The 17,997-nt window shown below is 43.4% G+C and overlaps 1 protein-coding gene across 3 annotated transcripts in view; it reads left to right on the plus strand.

Annotated features, from left to right (window-relative positions):
- The first annotated feature begins 6,992 nt into the window (after positions 1 to 6,992).
- RASSF8 (Ras association domain family member 8) overlaps positions 6,993 to 17,997 on the plus strand; it is a 90,380-nt gene continuing 79,375 nt past the window's right edge. For all 3 annotated transcript variants that reach the window (XM_054845168.1, XM_054845166.1, XM_054845171.1), the window contains exon 1: positions 6,993 to 7,294. The gene's annotated coding sequence lies outside the window, so the exon portion shown is untranslated. The remainder of the gene's footprint in view (positions 7,295 to 17,997) is intronic.

Here is a 17,997-nt window from a genome sequence, read left to right on the forward strand (position 1 = left end):
ACATATCTGAAACCTTCTCACAAACCTGCTTTCGCTATTCTCTTTGCTCTTTTTCAGTTGTGTCTGAAGTGGACAAAAAAACCAAAACCTCTCAAAACCAAAGTGCTCGTTGAGGGGCAACTGCAGGTAAAGCCAGGAAAGAGCTTTTCACAGGTCTGATTTCCAATAACTTACTTGTAAGGCATCGAACTACCCAATTATCCTAAAATAGTCATCCAATTTGTTTCTCTGTGGGGAAGCTTGGCGCGCTCAGGTCATAAGGATCAGGAAATTAGTTCTTTGTCGAAAGTGCGTATCTTGCCCTCTCATGTTTCCCAACTGACGGACCACAAAAGCAAGGAATGAGACTGAGAAAAGGACTTTATAAAACAACAGGGAAACTGTTTTCAACAAAGAAATTAATCCGCTGAATTCATGTTAAATACATACCTTGCAAAGCAAAGCAAAGCACCAATTTTTGCTGCAACAGATTTGCTAGGATGACGTAAAACATTTACTACAACGCTTTGAAGATCTGTTGTACAGTGATGTTTTAGTGTTTATTCCCAAGCTTTTCCAAAAATCCATGAGAAGTAACAAACTCTTCTTTTTTTTCCCATGCAAACTTCTTAATATGGAAACCTCAGCAGCAATACTTTGTTCTGGTTTTTTCCTTCTCCATTTTGATGTGTGCTTTTGAAAGCCCTCTAGGCATCTATTTGCATTTTCCAAAAGCTTTGGAAATCTGGCCCTCACTTACTTATGAAAATGGGGCTTAAACTCTGGAATTACTGAAATGTTTTTGAAATTTTGCACTCTTTGTATCTTCAAGTATATTAGACTTGATGTTGCTGCTTCAGGGGACAGGTAATTCCCATCATTTTCGATGGAGATGGAAGTACTGTGCAGTAGGAAAAATAGAGCTTTTAGAATTTATTGACAAGGGCAAAATATGAAAGGGGTTTAGTATTTCTTTTTATGCGCATGATAGAAATCTGTGCATAATAGAAACGTAGGCATGTCTTTTGGCATACTTTTGCCAGCTTCACGGAAGAATAACAAACCTGCAATTGAGAAACTGAATGTGAATATAGTTATAAATGTATTTAAAGATATTTAAATACATTGCTCATAGAGCCATATCTTACACTGGAAATTATAATTATGCTAAATCATGAGCAATAATGCCATGATAGGCCCTTCAGATATTGCTGGTTTGGGAGCTTCATGGAGGGACATCCTTGTATCTTAAAGCTTTGTATCACACCTGGAGAGATGGGGCATTCCTCTCTGGTTTACAGGAAAAACAAACAAATATGGGAATCACAAAGATTTTACAACCTTTCTGTGTATTATAAAAGAATATGCTTGTCTAAATATCCTCGATGAGAGAAGGGCACAGATTTCCAGACATCAGGCAAATTAACTCCTACGTTAAATATCATACCTGTTTCAAGTGCATGTTTCCAGGTTTCCAAATTAAAATCTTTTTCTTGTCATTCACTCTAGTTAAGTCAACTATTTTTGTCCCTGCCATTGGATTTTTTTTTTTTTCAAGGTGTGAGGTTTTTTCCATACGAAACCAACTCTTCAACAGAAGAGTCATTTTAGGTAGCTTGATCTTCAGATAGTTTCTCAGTCCTTGGTTAGCATAGCGGTACTGTCACCATTTAGCTTCCCCAGGGAAGATGGACGTGAGTTCCCATAGGGATGTTTATTTGTTTTAGCTGGTATCTGCCCATACTTTATCAGAGCTATAATAAGTCATTTTCTCTCTTCTAAATTGCTTGAGATTTACACTGATACTTCTTGCCAGGATTTGGCAAAAAGATAATGCAAAGTACTTGCAGAAAACTTAATAGGCGAAGCATTTTGTTGTCATTCAAATTAAAATTAAATGTCTAAAGGCTAATATTGGTAATTTCTCCCCCTAAATCATATGACATTTTGATTTCCTCTTATTTGCATTTTGGTTTTGGAACTGTCAAGGTTCACACCTTTCTTGCTTTTCTTTGTAACCATGACAACTACAAACTTACTTTTTTTTCTAATGAAAGCCAAGACTTGTGCAATGATCTATAGAAGACAGAATTTAAAAAAAACCACTTTACAAATTATGGTTTACAACTGACCGTGCCAAATAACTATTGATTTAAACAAGCCAGTGAAAACTTCAAAACCTGATTCATAGGTGTTCATGTGATCTTATAATCTTATGGCTAACGCACAGGGGTGAGGTCCGCTAGTAATGTTTCACTCCTCTGAAACACTCCCCCCATAGATTTCAAGATATTCCTCTAAAACTGAGTGCTCTCTGAAGCAACGAGATGACTTTCTATTAATCAAGGAAAAACAGAAGAAAAGAGCCATTTATTGATTAACAGGTAGAACCAGGCTTACCCGATTCCCGTTCCTGTGCATTAAACAGAAAAGCCACACTCCCGAGTAATGAACATCTTGCCTGCCAGAACTGTAACTACCCCTGACTGCATTCACACCATGCTTAGGCTGGAACCATGAACTGGGAGAGTTACCACGTATTACTGCTGGTACTGACAGCAAAAATGAGAGCACAGGACCGCCCTGGTTACTTATTCAAGGCGGGTTTTCCAATTAATGTCAGTTATGCGGCCAGGTCAGGAAGAAGGGGAAGGAATTTGATCGGGATTTTTTTATTTGTTTGAGCTAATTTGGATTTCTTCCATGGAACTGAGTCTTGAAATCTGCAAGTCTCTGGGAGCATCCAGAATCTGCTGCGTGAAATGAAAATGGCACACATTTCACATATTGGAACATCAGTCTTTTGGATTTCAACTGTTTTAAGACAGTGTTTGCATTTTTCTGTACATCTAACACAACATGTCACTCATACTCAATACACAGTACGTAACAAGGCAAGATCTAGAAAACCCAGAGGAGAAACAACCAGGAATTATTGCTCTTCAGGCTCCAAGAAGTAAATGTTAACCGAAGAGAATAACAAAACTAAGAAGAGCGAGCTTGAAGAATGCACTTAACTTAAATTCTAATCTGATGTTTGTTTGCTTCCCCTGAATTTCAGACAGCAGTTCTATTTTAAAAAAACAGCCTCTTGAAATGTTCGTTTTACAGTTAAGCAAATACACTGCAGGACATAAATTAACCCCACTCCAAATTAGCTTGTTTTTCTGCTTGTTGAGTATCAGTTCAGATTTATTTGCTATGGACCAAATTCAACAAAGTACTTAAGCGCATGCATAACTTTGATCATGCAAGCAGTCCCGCTGAGACTATTCACATGCTTAAATATATGTACACAGTTAAATAATTTGCTGAATCAAGACCTACTTTATTTTTTTCCTCAAGAAAGCGTTTGCAGAGACAATGTTGTTTTATTCCGACCATGAAGAGTTTACTGCAAATACATGACACTGAAAGCTGCGCTGATTACGTGTAACTGGTCACACAGAGCTGTTTCTGTTCTCAATGAGCCTGATTTTATAGTCTGGATTAAATTTAAAGAGCCCACCGAGACACTGGATTTCTCAAGGTGAAATGACAGTGGAAAGGGCAGCGGTAGCTGAAGAGAGATCAAGGAGAGGAGGAAATTAAGGAACCTCAGAAACATTCTCTTTCTGGTTTTGGTCAAAAAGGCGTAATTCTTGGCAAACTTACATAACCAAAAGGCACGTGGGCCTATTTTCTCCTTTTTGTCCTCATTAAGAACATATGTGTAAGACTCTGTGTGTGCACGGCCGTGCAGTGTAAGGAATTCCCTGTGCAATGTTCAGTGCTAGCATCAAAAGGGCGTCTTACTGCTTTCCTGGGATACTTTAATTACCTCTCTGGCAAAAATGAAGCAGGATCTTTATGGTAAATCTGCCTTCCAAAACATCAACCAGTGATACAGATTGCAAAGCATTTCTGGCTACATCCTCAAGATTTCCACATAATGTAAGGACATGCTTAAATGTGTTACTGAATTAGAGTCCCTACCCTTCTCCAGCAAAGGAAGGATTGACTGAAGGTGAATAAAACACAAATTATTTAGGATTACACACAATGTAACTACATCAGGGAGCAACTGGGGCGGGCACTGAGAGCGAGGAACCGACTGCCACAGCAGAGACATCCGACAACGGCACAAAGTTGTGTCCTTGGCTGGTACAATTCAGCATCGCTCCGTAATATATTCCTAGCCAATCTTCTCGGGAAACAAGGCATCTTGTTCATTCAGCTCAAAGAGCAACTAGTCTGCTATGTTATATGGGAGTGGGGAGTATTTGTACAGTTTTAGCCCTATTTTATGACTGGATTTGAGACTAATTTCCCCCCATTTTTTTCTGAAATGACCATTGTCATCTTCCCTGTTGGAGACAGCTTTGGTTAAATTCTACATGCTTACGCAATCCCAGCAATATAGAGATTTGATTTTCTCTTTTTGCCGCCATATCGCCTTCTCAAAGAGTTCCATTGTTTCATGTGAAAAATCACTCTCAAAAATGTATTTGATGCCCTCCCTGGCCATACTGTCTTATCAACCTGTGCAAAAATTACTTTGAAAATTTCACAAACATTATTTTGAAGCAGCAGCAATGTGTTTTCTTCAATGCCTTCATAACTGAATTACAAAAGGGAAATAGGAAAAAGGAGACATTAGAATATTAAAAATGCCAATGCTCTTTCTAACTACAAAAGCTCTGTCAGAGCCAGCAAGTGAAATACCATGCCAACAGCGAGCATAAACATTTTATGCCTTGTTATGCATGTTCTGAACATCTCCACCAGAAATGTCTTAATTATGGCCATTAATTTCTCCCCTATAAAAGGGTGATTCTCATTCACTAATGTCAACTTTCTAACGGGAAATTATATAGCAAGTGTACAAGAATTATTTGTTGGGTTTGAGAAATTAATTGGCAAGCTAGCTTTCAATAGAAAATGTGATGTTTGAGGTTCTGGCTCTCAGTTCTGCTGAACACCCTGAGCGGCAAACAATACAAACTCAATGACTTATCAAGTACTTGTTTTCAGTAAACCATTAACTCCTTCAAAAAGGCTTTTCTCCTTCTAGCAATAACTTCCCAGGTCATAGAGTTTCAATAGTTTCCCAGATCGCTCGTCTCCCTTTGAAGCCCGGATTTTGAGAAAGGATCTTCCAGGAGTTTTATAGCTCCTGTTGTGTTTACAGGCTTCATGAAAAAAAGGAAGCAGCGGTATTCTGAGCACAGTACTTCTTGGGATCCTTACAGAATATTTCGGTAAATATTTGCAACAGCCTACCTGGAAAACACATCCCTTTTTCTTGCTTGTAAGTTGTCTGCTGACACTCTTGAAAGTCATAGTAAAAAATACTTGGTGCAAACTAATCTCATCCAGTAGATTGGAGGAGAACTGGTCATCAGCGCCATTCCTTTCTCCTGGAGCTATCCCTCCAGTGTTGGGTTTTTCCAGTTTAAGGTGAAGGGGTGTGTGCGTAGCTGACTACGTAAACCACGCGCTCCTCAACAGGTTCACCTAATCTTTGCAATTTCTTCCTAACCATACCTAATTTCATGTTGTGCTTAAGGTCTTTCTCACAGACTGCTTTGCACGTCTTCCTGTCTAAAAGGGCATAAAAAGGCATAGATCCAGGTCAGAATTAGAAGCGACGACCTTCTGCATCCAGAAGACTTTTTCATCAGGAACTTTACACCTTGCCAGGTGTGCTAACAAAAAACATACCCAGTGGTATACAGCCATGAAGGAAGATGTGGTCATAACCCAAGATCCAGACCCACTAGAAAAGTATATGTTTGTAGAAACAGACCCAAAACCAAGCCTTGCAAATATTTATGTGCTTGTATTCAAATTGAAGCATGTGCATGCTCTTGAAAATATTCTTCACGTAGCATCAATGTAAAATCACGCGGAAGCAAAATCCTGCTCTCATCTAAACTATCAGGACTTAAAAATCGGTGATAACACAAACAACAACAACAAAAAGTTCTCTCGATGAGACCCTTCTCTAAATGACCAGCACATCCTGATCTCTGAACGTGGGGCACCAGCAGTTTGGAGAAGGCCACCAGCCCAGGGAATGACTACTGCTGTGCTGCTGCTGGCAGCTGAGAGCACACCCAGCGCAAATGGTCACAGACAGTGAAAAAATGGCTGTGAATCCCAGCTCTGAAGTTCATTTTCAAATAGGCTTGGGGATTTTTTAGAAACGGTCATTTTCCCTATTCCAAGTTGCATAAACACGAAACTGATTCAAACTTCTTATTCGAAACTTTCTGCCCAGAATAGCCGCCTGCTTAGGAGTCTTTGCTGCTCTGAGTATTTTTTTTTTTCCGGGGAATTTTCCATCATCAAAACCCAAAGCAGAAACAATAGAAAACAGTTACTGCCGGCTTTCCACGTTTCAGTTAAAAATAAGCACCAAATGCATTCTTGCTTCTTCCAGAAACAATAGAAAAATCTCAGGGAAAACAAAAAAACCCACCACGTCTATGCCCCAGCCAGGGTTCTCACTATTCTTCCTCCTCTGGGACCGGAGCTCTCCCCAGCTCCTGCGGCTCTCCCTCCAGCGGGACCCCCGGCTCCTTCCTTCCTTCCTTCCCTCCCTCCCTCCCTCCCGGTGTGGGGGCTCCCTGCCCGCACTCCCCCGCCCCGCCCCGGCGGAGGTGCCTGCGGGCGGCCCCGTTCTGCCCGGCACCCCCGTTCTGCCCGGCACCGACCCCCGCAGCCCGCCCTGAACTCCCACCGCCCCCGCCGGCACCCGCTGCCCCCGCACGCTTTATCGGCCGGTCCCAGGGACTCTGCCGGGGGGTTATTTTTAGGCAAGGCTGTAGCGCCTCTCCTTTAAAACGCTGCTGTCACCACCGCCGCCGCTTGCTTCGCTGCCTGTCCGCTCGGCGGCGGCGGGGAAGGACGCGGCGCGGACGCGCCCTCGCCCGGAGCGACGGCGGGGAGCAGCGACGGCGCTGGCGGCGGGGGGCAGCGGGCGGCTGCGGCTTTAAGAGCTCCCACAATGCCGTGCTGGCGTCCCAGTTCCGTTACATGTCTCTCCCGGTGAAGGGGAGCGAGGGAGAGGCAGGAAGGAGGAGGGGGCGGCCGCTTCGGGCGGAGGACACCCACGCGCGGCCGGGCGAGAAGGCGGCGGCGGCGGTGGCGGCGGCTGCTCGGCGGGGCCGGGGGAGGAGCGGGGCGCCCCCGAGGGCCGAGCCGAGCCCCCGGGCGCTGCGCCGCGGGCCGGCCGCGCCGCCCTCCGTGGGGCGTGAGGCGGAGCCGGCGGCCGTTGGCGCTGCCCGGGGAGCCGCCGCGGGACGGGCGCCGAGCCGCCGCCGGTGGAGCGGTAAGTGCGCGGCCAACTCCGGCGCGGTCTCGTCCCGCCGGAGCCCGCCCTCCTCCCCTTCCCCCGCCGCCCTGCTCGCTGCCTCCCTCCCCCGCTGCAGCCCCTCTCCCGCAGCCCACCCGGCTCCGCGTCCCGCCCCGGTCTCTTCTCCTCCCCGGCGTCTTTCGGCTCGTCCCCACTGCGGGGTTTGTGACCCTTCTCTGCCGCCTCTCCCCCGTTGCCCCCTTCTCCCTTCTGCCTGCACTCGCCAACTTTCCCGTCCGTGTTGCCCGTTTCCCACTTCCCCTCGGATTTTTTTTTTTTTTTTGCGTTGTCGACTCGTTCCCCCTCACGCGTCTCCCCTGCCCGCTCGCACTCGTTTCTGTCCTTTCGCTTCTTCCTTCGCTACTTGCCCAGCTCTCTCCGGCTTTTCCTCTCTGCTGGCATTTTGTCTTTCTCCTTCTTTCGGGCATCGTGTGGAAAAGTAAGGGATATTTCTCTTGTGTCCTTGGGAAGGGAGTTCACAAGCTACTTTCCTTACCCAGGCAAGTCTTTAAAGTAGTTTTCTTTTTTTCCCCTCCCTCATACTGTCCCCCCCCAAAAAATTAAACGTATCTTTCTCTTTAATTTCCCCCCCCCCCCCCGACGTGGACTGTTTGTTTTGGTCTTTTTTTTTCCCCCTCTCCAGGCAGTGCCGATTTGTTTCACGCTTAATCTCTCTTATTCCTGCCCCAACCCCTCCCTCTCTTTCTCTCCCCCAGTAAGGAAAGAAAAGATTAAGAGAAAATCTGTTTTGCCAGCAGGGAATGTATGGGAAATTTTTTTGTGGGGGGGAGGGAGAGTGGGAGACTATCGATGAGAAAAGCTTAAGCAAATACAGTACGGTAGGACAATACAGAGGCATGAACTTTAAAGGGCAAGAAAATGGATTCTGCTCCTCGGTTTATGCAGCTCTAAATTATTACTGGGAAGGTCTGGTCCAGGGTCCGCTTTGGGGTTGTAGTACTCCGGCGGTGCACGCCAGCCTATTTTCTGTTCGGCAAAGCGGCGTTTTAATATGCCAACGGAGCGGCGTGCTAAATTACTGTTCGATGTTGCTCGTCGGTTCCATCGGTGTGGAAAATCAGAAGGGGGGGGAAGGTTACAGATTTCAGTGTCCCCTTCAGAATTACACCTGTCATGCTTTCCATCCCCAAACTGCAGATATATCGGAGGTTGACACATTAACAAAACTGCTGGAAACTGCTTACGTCCGTGTCAAAAAGTGCTGTCGTGTGGTTTATGAAGTCTGGTTCGGACCTTACAAGCTTCTGCCTCGGCTCTAGTCAGCATCACACGTTAAAATTAAGCATGTGTTGGGCTGTGGAGAGCAAGTAAATCAATTGCCTAATGATTTCTGTGAAGGCACCTGTTTAAGGGTTTTCAAGCTCCCAGTGAATTGTGTTTGGTAGTGGTGTGATTGTGTTAAGTGTTGTAAAAGTAAGGAGCTGTATCTTTTTCAGTAGAGAATATGTAGTTCATAAATAAAATATCAACTTTTTAGGTCAGAAGGAAACAGCGTGGATCTTTGTTGTGTTGCATTACCTCTCTTGATAGGTACCGTTCCAGAAGACCACAAGATTAAGTGGCTAAATTGCAAATTAAGCCCTACTTTTTTTTTTCCCCTCCTTCTTTAAAGAAGAGAGAAAATACCATTTCAGACTTAATTTGATTTGATGATATCTAATTAGAAAGTAGGCTAGACATTAGAGTAAGTACTTCTTGTATCTTGTGGCAAAAAATTTGATAGGTGATGAATTGCTGAGGGAACTGAAATGACTGCTTGGCATTCAGAGTGGTTTTAGTTGTATGTCTTTTAGGACAACTGAGAGTGTTAAGGTGGTGTGCTTCTTAAACATAAGTAATCCCCCTTTCCTTCTCCTTCCCCACCCCCACAAGCACAACAGAATGAGTTGTTTGAATTAATCTTCATTTTTATCTTTCATGGAGATGAAAAACTTTGGGATTAGGGGAAATAAAAGGAGAAAAATAATGAGTCATATTAGCCAGAAGTTTTAAGTCTCTTGAAACTGTACCTCGGACTGTTCCTGGAAACACCACCAATAATTCTAAAGAGCCAAATTAAGTTGTTTCGCATTGCTTTTTAAAATCCTTTTGAGGGAAGCCCTGAAAAGGAACATGTTAGATAAAAAGGAGGAGATTCAGTTGCAGAAATGCCGAGCTGAGGATGGTGGGTTCTGTTCCTGCTTCTGCCATCGCATGGCAGTATGACCTCTGCCTAAGCTGCCTTCCTGCCTGCACCTCATAGGATGTGGAGATTTTCCTGAATCTCTGTTAAGTGCTTTTACACATGATTTTAAGAATAATTACATGTAAATGTACTGGTCTTTGTTTAGTTGCAGTTTTGCATGCTGGTCAGGTGGCAGTTTTGCTTGTGCTAATATTCATTCTTCGAAAGTTGTAAAGTAGAACTCTTGAGCATCACCATTTATTTTGAGAGCGGCATAAATTTTTTTGCATTGCTGTAATAGTTTTGAGACTAGAGTTATTTTTATGCCGGTGTATCTCTGACAATATCAGTGCATGCTGCCTCTGTGGTACCTTAACAGTCTGCCTCATGCTGAATTTGAAGGGCACTGTTGGCATCTCTAAAAGAAACTATTAAATTGAATTGCAGGGTGGGAAACTGTCTTGTGGGGACTACGCTGAGGACCCCCCTCAGTGTGATGTATGCAGTCCTGGTTTTTTTGGTGGTGGGTTTTTTTTTGTGAGCTCTCTAATTATGAGATTGGCTTAATACATGTGGGGTTTTTGTTTGCTTTCTAATTTTAGGGTTTTGCCTGGTTTTTAAGTCTTTAAGATCTCTATCTTGAAATTAAATGTAAATGATGTGTGGCTTTTCTAGGGCTTTTTTGAAAGCTCAGGTTTTGTTGGTTTTTTCATGCTGGGGTTGGGACTTTACAGCGTAGTGGGAGGTATTACAATCTCAATGCCCGCCTTCCGGTAATGTTTGAGACTTGTAAACTTTGTAACTACAAGGCTGTACCCTGTTGCAGGTAGTTCTTTCTCCTATGTGAAAATGAGCGACTTGATTCCGTAGAAACTTGCCGTGAGGCAGCAGCATCAGCTTTGGGTTAGAACTTGCCATCCTCTTGCCGTGTGCACGTAGCTAACGCCGTGCCTCTGAATCTGGACAGTTAGTCTAGTTTCAGATTCAGTGTCATAAATAACTAATTCTTTCTGTGCTTCCTAACCCCCTTCAAAGCGTGCGGTGATCTCACAGCTTTGACGAGAGCAGCTTTCCTGGCCGATGAGAGGATGTTCATGTTGTTTTCTGCTGTTACTGTTCTGAGGATTGTATGTCCTCTTTCTCTGCACTGATAAAATATGGGGGGGGGGGGGGGTCTGCGTCTGCCGTGCTGCCGCTGCTTCTCTCTCCGGTTTGTCACCCGTGAAGTTATGACCACGGGGCTCGGCCTGCTTGGGAAAGGAAGGTGGGTTTGAGCTGTAGCTGACGGGGGGCTTGTCACATCTGCCGCGGGGACGGCAGCCTCGGCCCCTCTGCGCTGGTACTTCCCTCGGATCTCTGTGGGCATCTGGTCGTCTTTGTGATAACGTAAACACGGAGAATGTCGAATGTGTCTGAGAGGACTTGAGGAGATAGGCAGCACTGTAGGCTTTCAGATGGGAGGCACTTGAGAAATCCGCTTAATTCACCTTTTTATTTTTTAGTTACTCCTTTAAGCAGGGAGGAATCTGTTTACTTTCTTGTCGTGCTTGGAAAAGGGGCTTACCCACAACAAAAGACATTGTAATGCTTTCTATAGTCCAGGATTATTGAACAAAAGTGTCTTGCTGTGCAGTACTGTTGCTGCGCTCAGTGTTGTATGATAACACATGTTTCTCAGCTGTTGTTGATTCCTCAGTGGCACAGACTTCAAAGGAACGCGCTGAAAGAGAGCCGTGGCCAGAGGGAAAAAAATCCCGAGTTTTGTTCCAGTGGCCTGTACCATCCATCTGTTTAAATACTTTGCTGAACTATTCCGGAGTGTTCAGGCATCCAGTTAGGGCTGACAAGCAATTACAGCTGGGAGTAGAGCCTACTGCAGAGAGACCACCTAGCCAAGGCTTAAACGCTCCCTCCCCTCTGTGGGTCAGAGCCCCCCTGCCGTCCCAGCCAGCAAGGAGAGATAAGGCTCATCATTTAGGGTATCTTTCAACATGACATTGTCTAATTCCTAATGCTATTGAGGATTTATTTATTTTTACTCTCTAGGCTATCTTTAGCATGAGAAGGGAAGAATGGTAATGAGGACAGAAGGTCATCTCTGTACTCTCCTCTGTGTATGTAACAAACTAGGTCTGTAATTTAAATGCGTAAATAGAGATAAAAAAACTTCATGAATTCTTTTTTCCCCAAAACATGTGGGATAGTTAACAGATCACTCAAGTGCTTGCAAAGGTGGGAATATATATTAGTGAATTAGTTTTATTTTTAAAACATTACTTAAAACTCATATTGAGTTTGGGGAAATATTCCACGATTCAATTCACAGTAACAAATAAGAAAAAACTTGTGTACTCGTGCGTTATGATACAATAGGATGTTGCCAATTCCAACTACTATAATTTATGTTTTTACTTAAATTTTGGTATTGGAGTCCACTCTGCAAGACAGGTCTCAACTCGTAGTTGCCAACTGAATCTTCAAATCGTGGCCTATGTGTTCTCTATAGTCCCAGACACTGGAACTCAGAGGGGAATATTAACAGAGAGACTACAAGTAAACTATTGATAACCTGTAAAGATCCTTGAAGTTTTTCTGCGTGGGACTGATATTCATTTTGAGGATTGTGATGAGTACTGTGGATAATAATGTGCGTTTCAGTTAAGAGGGTTTAACCTTCTTTATGAATAGAAAATGATCATGCAGATGCATTAAGAGGATATTTGAGCTTTGAAGAATTGTGAGGCACTCCAGGACTTGTTTTTCACCTGCAAATAAGCAGCACAATTCTGAAGGTAAGCTTGAACATTGTCCTCTGCTGTAGTATTACTCTTCTCTTTGTACAGCGATTTGACATTTCTGCCTTTGAAGGGATAGTTCTTTCTCCTCGTGTTGGCAGTCATGATGGTTTTTTGGTGTTTTGAGACATCAGTTTTTGATGCCTTACTACCCCTTTGAAAGGAAAGCAGAGGGAAACTTCTAGAAATGCGTAATGTAACTGACTTCCATCCAGCTTCTGCCCTTGCTCCAGGGCTGACATTGTAGTTTAAATTAACTTACTTGCTTTGAAAGCCGTACTAGGTGTAACCTTGCATCTTACTTCCCTTAATGCAACAGTACCGGATGTGTTTCCAGCACGCACCTTGCAGTGTCTCTAGGTTGTCCAGTTTTAAAATGGCGAGGCAGTGTTGGAGCTTTCTTTTTATTGAATGCTTGCCTTTCATCTTTAAAGAGCTGTAACTTCCTTTTGTTTCAACTGAACCGAAAGGGGGTTTTTTTCCTGAAGAATTTTTGACTTCTGAAGTGTTTGTCAATGTTTTCAAGCCATTATTCAAAGGGGGGTTGGAGTTTCCGGAGCAACCTTTTGAAACTTTACGTTTTATCGTCAGTCAGCAGTTTCACGAGCACGGATAAGGAAAGGCTGTAATTCCACTGGGCAGCCAGATGTTTTGCGTCCGTGCCAAAATGGGGAGACAGAGTGGCTTTAGGAGTTGGAGGGTCTGTTGTTCTTGTCACTGGACTGTTTGGGGATCTTCAACAGATCGTATCTGCTTTCTCTCCTCTCCCTTCCCCTCCCTCCTGCCATGCCTGTACTGATTGTGATCACCTCCTTTTAAGTAAACCGAGATTGAGAGCAAAGCATTCTTTGTTGCTTTCTAAAAAGTATTTTTGTTGTCACTTTGTGTTTCTTAATATTAAGCTTAAAGCCATAGAAAAGCTGCATGTTATGTGGCAATCAGTGAATTTATATCTATTATTCAGTAGATTAATACTAACGTTAACTCTGACTAGTGTGGCATTAAATGAACAATACAAAGAAAGCAGTTTTCAATGCAAATAGAGGGAAGAGTACTCTTAGACTCAAATCCCCCAATTCTGTACTAAATTGCACCTTTTTTTGGCCAGTACCTCTTAAAGACTTGTAAGATCCTTGGAGATCCTTGTCTTGCTTCTGTTTCAATGTGACATGTGAAGGACAGACAGACAGTAAGGAACTCGTCAGATGTCTGCGCATGTCAAACTCTTCCTGGAGAAGAAAGTAGGAAGATGCCACAGCTAATAATATTTAAAAGTCGATATTGGGAATCAAGATACCAAATGCTTAAATGCGCCTTTGCAGCTGTACGGCTGGCCATATTAACTAACACTACAACCCGGAATAACTGGCATCCAGAGAGAAACATATGGCGGTAGTGGAATGCCCTTGTTCTTGCCCATCAGAAAGTGATGGTGTGGCTTTTTAAAACACGTTCTCAGTCATGAGAACTGCTCCCTCCGTGTTGTGTGTGTGCGTGCGCTCGTTTTGGGCCTCATCCGCTGCTCAAGTCAATCAAAGCCTTTGCACTGGTTTCACTGGGAGCAAGGACAGAAACTTCTAATGAATAAGCTGCGTGTTTGAGACTATGTATTCCAAGTAGTGGAATCAGCACTGATGAGCAACAGGACTAACAAAGAACAGTCGCCGAATACAATGCAATGCTTTCATGCTGTTAATGGGATTGGAATTGGTAACGTGATACTCCAAAGAGGTAACAAAGGCTATTTATCATACAAGGGAACATTGATTTTTTTTTTTTTTTGAAGGAGCTGGTAAACAGCATAGTAAAATCTTTCATCAAAACTCATTCTAGAGGACAAGATCTGTCAGAAAATGACTGAATTAACAAGAATTTACAAAATAGTCTGAATAGAAAAGTAACTTTCTGTCTTATTGTTACTGTTCTTTCACTGCAGTTCCTGTATTTGCTTACCAGTTTACCTGCTCACCTCATGTCCTGTGAATTTAGCCTGTTTCAAACTGAGATATAACATAAATAAAAAGTGTTTGGGCTTTTCTTCTTCCAAGAATGGAAGACTTAAGGGGATGACAAAATGAAATATGTGCGAAGTTGACATAACAAATATGTTATGTGACTGTTCCCTTGTTTCCCAAGAACAGACCAGAAGGCAACCAACTTGATACTGAATACAGCAGTGGTACATGGGACTCGGCTGTTCTGTGTGAGACTGTGGAGAACTCTCTTCAGAAGCCTTTCAATACAAGTAGGATGGACATCTGCAAGGGTGATCTGGTGCAAGAAAACTCAGTCCAACCTCATAACTCAAGAATTAGGATAATATTCTACCTTAGGTCTGCTGCATACTAGCAGGAAAAGCTGACTACTTGCCTCCTTGTTTTTACTTAAGCGGAGGAACTTGCAGTCCCTGCAGGCAAGGCTAGAAGGCAAAGGGAGCCCACCTTCATGATATGTGCTGTGGGAGGAGACTCCACTGCGAGTTCGCTGTCGGCGAACGAAGTTCTGTGCACAGGGGGTCATGTTCTGTAGCAGAAGTTAGGGGAAGAGGCTCACCTTTCCCGGGGAGGGTGGGAAGGAGCCAGGCTCTCGCCAGCAGCGTCACCTGTTACGGCTGTCTCTGTAGTCCAGAATGTCCTCTCCTGGTCTGACTTGCCAGATGTTGAATTTGCAGTGTGCCTTGTAAAACGTGGGGCTCCTCCTCCACCCGATGTTGCCAGTTTCCCGTGGCACCTGCTGTCATTCTGCTCACGCTTTCAGTTACTGAATTGTTTGCGTGCTCCGTGTGTCTGACAGCACTACCGCTCCTTCCTGCTCTGCCGTAAGGCTCCCGAAAAGCTTGTTCATGAGCTAGCGGCTTTCTAGATGTTTCTCCAGTTGCAGCGCAGCATTTGCTTTTTGATGGGGGGGGGGGGAGCGGAGATACTGGGACTTTCTCTTCATATCTCGCAGCTGCAGATAGAGGCATTCCTCTAATTCCTCTGCTGCAGAGCTGTTTGGAGCCAGGGACTGGGGGGGAGGACACTTGCTTTGCCGTTTCCTTGTCCTGGAGCTGGTTTAACGTGAGCAGAACACCTGTCCCGTTGTGGTCCTGACATCCTGTCGGTACTCGTGCCCCCTGCTCCCCGGGAGGTAGCGTGTTTGTTGCTGGCAGCTCTCTGCCTTATCCTTCTTATAGGAAACCCAAGCCAGGAATTTTCTAGAATTCTTCCCCTCCCTCCCCATGTCCTTCACTGACCTCTAACCACATTTTTATCTTTCTTGACAAGATTCTTAGTTTCACTTATCTGCTGCTTTTCCCCTTCACTCTTCAGCTTTGATTACTTTTCCAGGAGCTGCCTAGAAACACTAACCATTACAGATGTGTATACTGTCAAATACAGTCAAATTCCTTAGGCTGGTTTTTTTTAGCTGGACTCTAATACTAAAATGCCTATGGCAGGTAAATATTTTCTATGTACACCACCTGTCATGACAGAAATATCTATCCTCAGCAGAGGGTAAGGAACTGCAGTGGCTAAATTTCCGTATTACAATATACCAGTATTACCTGTTGTAAGAGCCCTATGTTTCCCTTCCTGTGCATAAACCACTACTGTGGTAAGGACACGTAAGTTCAAACTTTGTTTTCTGTAGAAAATGTTAATGACTTCTAAAATACATATAGGCACTGTAAGATAAAAATGTAACATAAATAGAAATAAATGGGAAATGTACTTTCCTGTCTTAGGCTTATGGCTTCCTAACTGCTTGAGAAATGCTCTGTCACCTCTAGACAGTATTATTTTGTTCTAAAAGACTTAAATCATTTACTTCAACTTTTGTAAAAACATATTTGCTTTAATTGCGGGTAGCAGAGAGGGTGACTGGATTTATTTAAATATATGCTGCAAGGATATTTTTTCCTATTTTCTAGTGCCTTTTTCATGCTTGTCATTCTAAATGCATATGCAAAAGCCTAAATAATTAGAAATCTGTATGCTTTCTGACCATGATTTACTTTAATAGTCTATAATGATCTCTGGACGAACTGTATTTTACTTTGGAAGACAACATTTCAAACTAACCTCCTTTATCTTCAACTTGACCAGTGTGAATGAGGATAGCGTTCAGCGTATATACCATTTTGGAGGGTACCCTTGTTTTTCTTCCTCACATGCATGTAAAGCATGTGGTAGGCAGAAGACAGCTCTGCTATAATAGAGTACAAAATGAAACAAGAGGCAAGATTGTGCTGTAGTATCGGAAATGTCCTCCCTACGTTCCTGCTGTAAAATGTTCTCTGACATGAAAAAGGTGGGTAATGGCTTCCCAGCTTTCCATCGGATGGGATCTATCTCATCATCCCCCAGTTTTGAGACTGGATCCTGTTCCTCAACAGAGCAACACGGGCAGGTGGCCGCTGTGAAGAGGCGGCGCTTCCCTCGCTATGCACCGTGGCCCATGTGGAGTCCCAAGCCCAACAGGACTTCTGTTTCAGCTCTGGAGCTTACAAGAAGAGTTTGGTTTCTGAGCCCTGCAATTAGGAAACAGAGCTAACAGAAGTTTGGACACCATCTGAAAATGGAATTTCATGGAGGGAAAAAAAAAGTATTTTAATCCCTTGTGATGATCATAAGAAGTATGATATCACAATGTATAGCAGTACTGTTGAGCCTCTCTTTTACTTGCTGATGAGAATCTCTCTGTTTTGATTTTAATAGAGAAGGGAGCTATCTGAGATGCTTCATTCATAGAACCTTAGTACAAGATTACAGGACAAATTTCCTTTGGATATCCAACCACTACTCCTCAGTGGCTTTTTTCATGAGAATGTAAAAGGTATAGCTACTAGATGACTAATTAGACCTTAAGCCAGCAGTTGGTATGTGTATGTCCCACCCTGAGTCAGGGAGACTGTTGGCAAAGCCAGCAAGATGTGGCTGTAATGAAGTCCTACTCTGCAAACAAGTACTTGATTAACGTGTGTGTCGACGTCACCGCTCCTGTCAGGATGCTGTTCTGAAGTTGCAAAGGCACAGATGTAAAGTTATGATGGTTAAACAAGAGGCCACCTATGAGCCATAATAACTGTTAGTAACAGTACCTGTGTGTTGTGGCTGTCACGTAAGTCAGGGGAAACGTCTGTAAAAGGCGTTAAGCTAACCTGATTTACCTAGCACCTTGCGCGGGATAACAGCATGCACGTAGCTGAACTGCAGCGTCTCTGCTGGCAGGAAGCTCAAACAAAGAGAAATCTAAAACTCAATGTTCTTATGGCGTACTTAACAACAGCACTTTGAATGAGGTTTTAAGGAGCAAGTTTCAAAGGGAAGGTTCATCTTGTAAGTGGACACAGCTACGTCAAAAGCACTAACTAGAAGAGTTAGTATTTACGTTACAAGCTTGTGAATTGTTTTCAGAGCTAACGGTGAATTTTTAGCATACCTTGTTGATTCTAGTAGTTGCGAAGTGTTTATGTAAAGTGTAATCTAGGAGTTGGTACCTAGATGCTGTGTGGCAAGTAAACTACTGGCTACTTTTACAAAGTCTTTTCCTGCAACTCCTACTCTGGCTTTTCCTACAAAATAGTAACTGTAATGACCGGTGCTCTAATACTGTTAGAGCATATAGAGCTTTTTATGAGGGTTTGTGTGTTCTTATGCCTAATGGAATTTCAAAATAATCTTGCTGTATATTCACTGTGTTCATCTTGCTCCATG

The sequence above is a fragment of the Grus americana genome, chromosome 1, assembly GCF_028858705.1.
Source record: "Grus americana isolate bGruAme1 chromosome 1, bGruAme1.mat, whole genome shotgun sequence".
NCBI classification, from domain to species: domain Eukaryota; kingdom Metazoa; phylum Chordata; class Aves; order Gruiformes; family Gruidae; genus Grus; species Grus americana.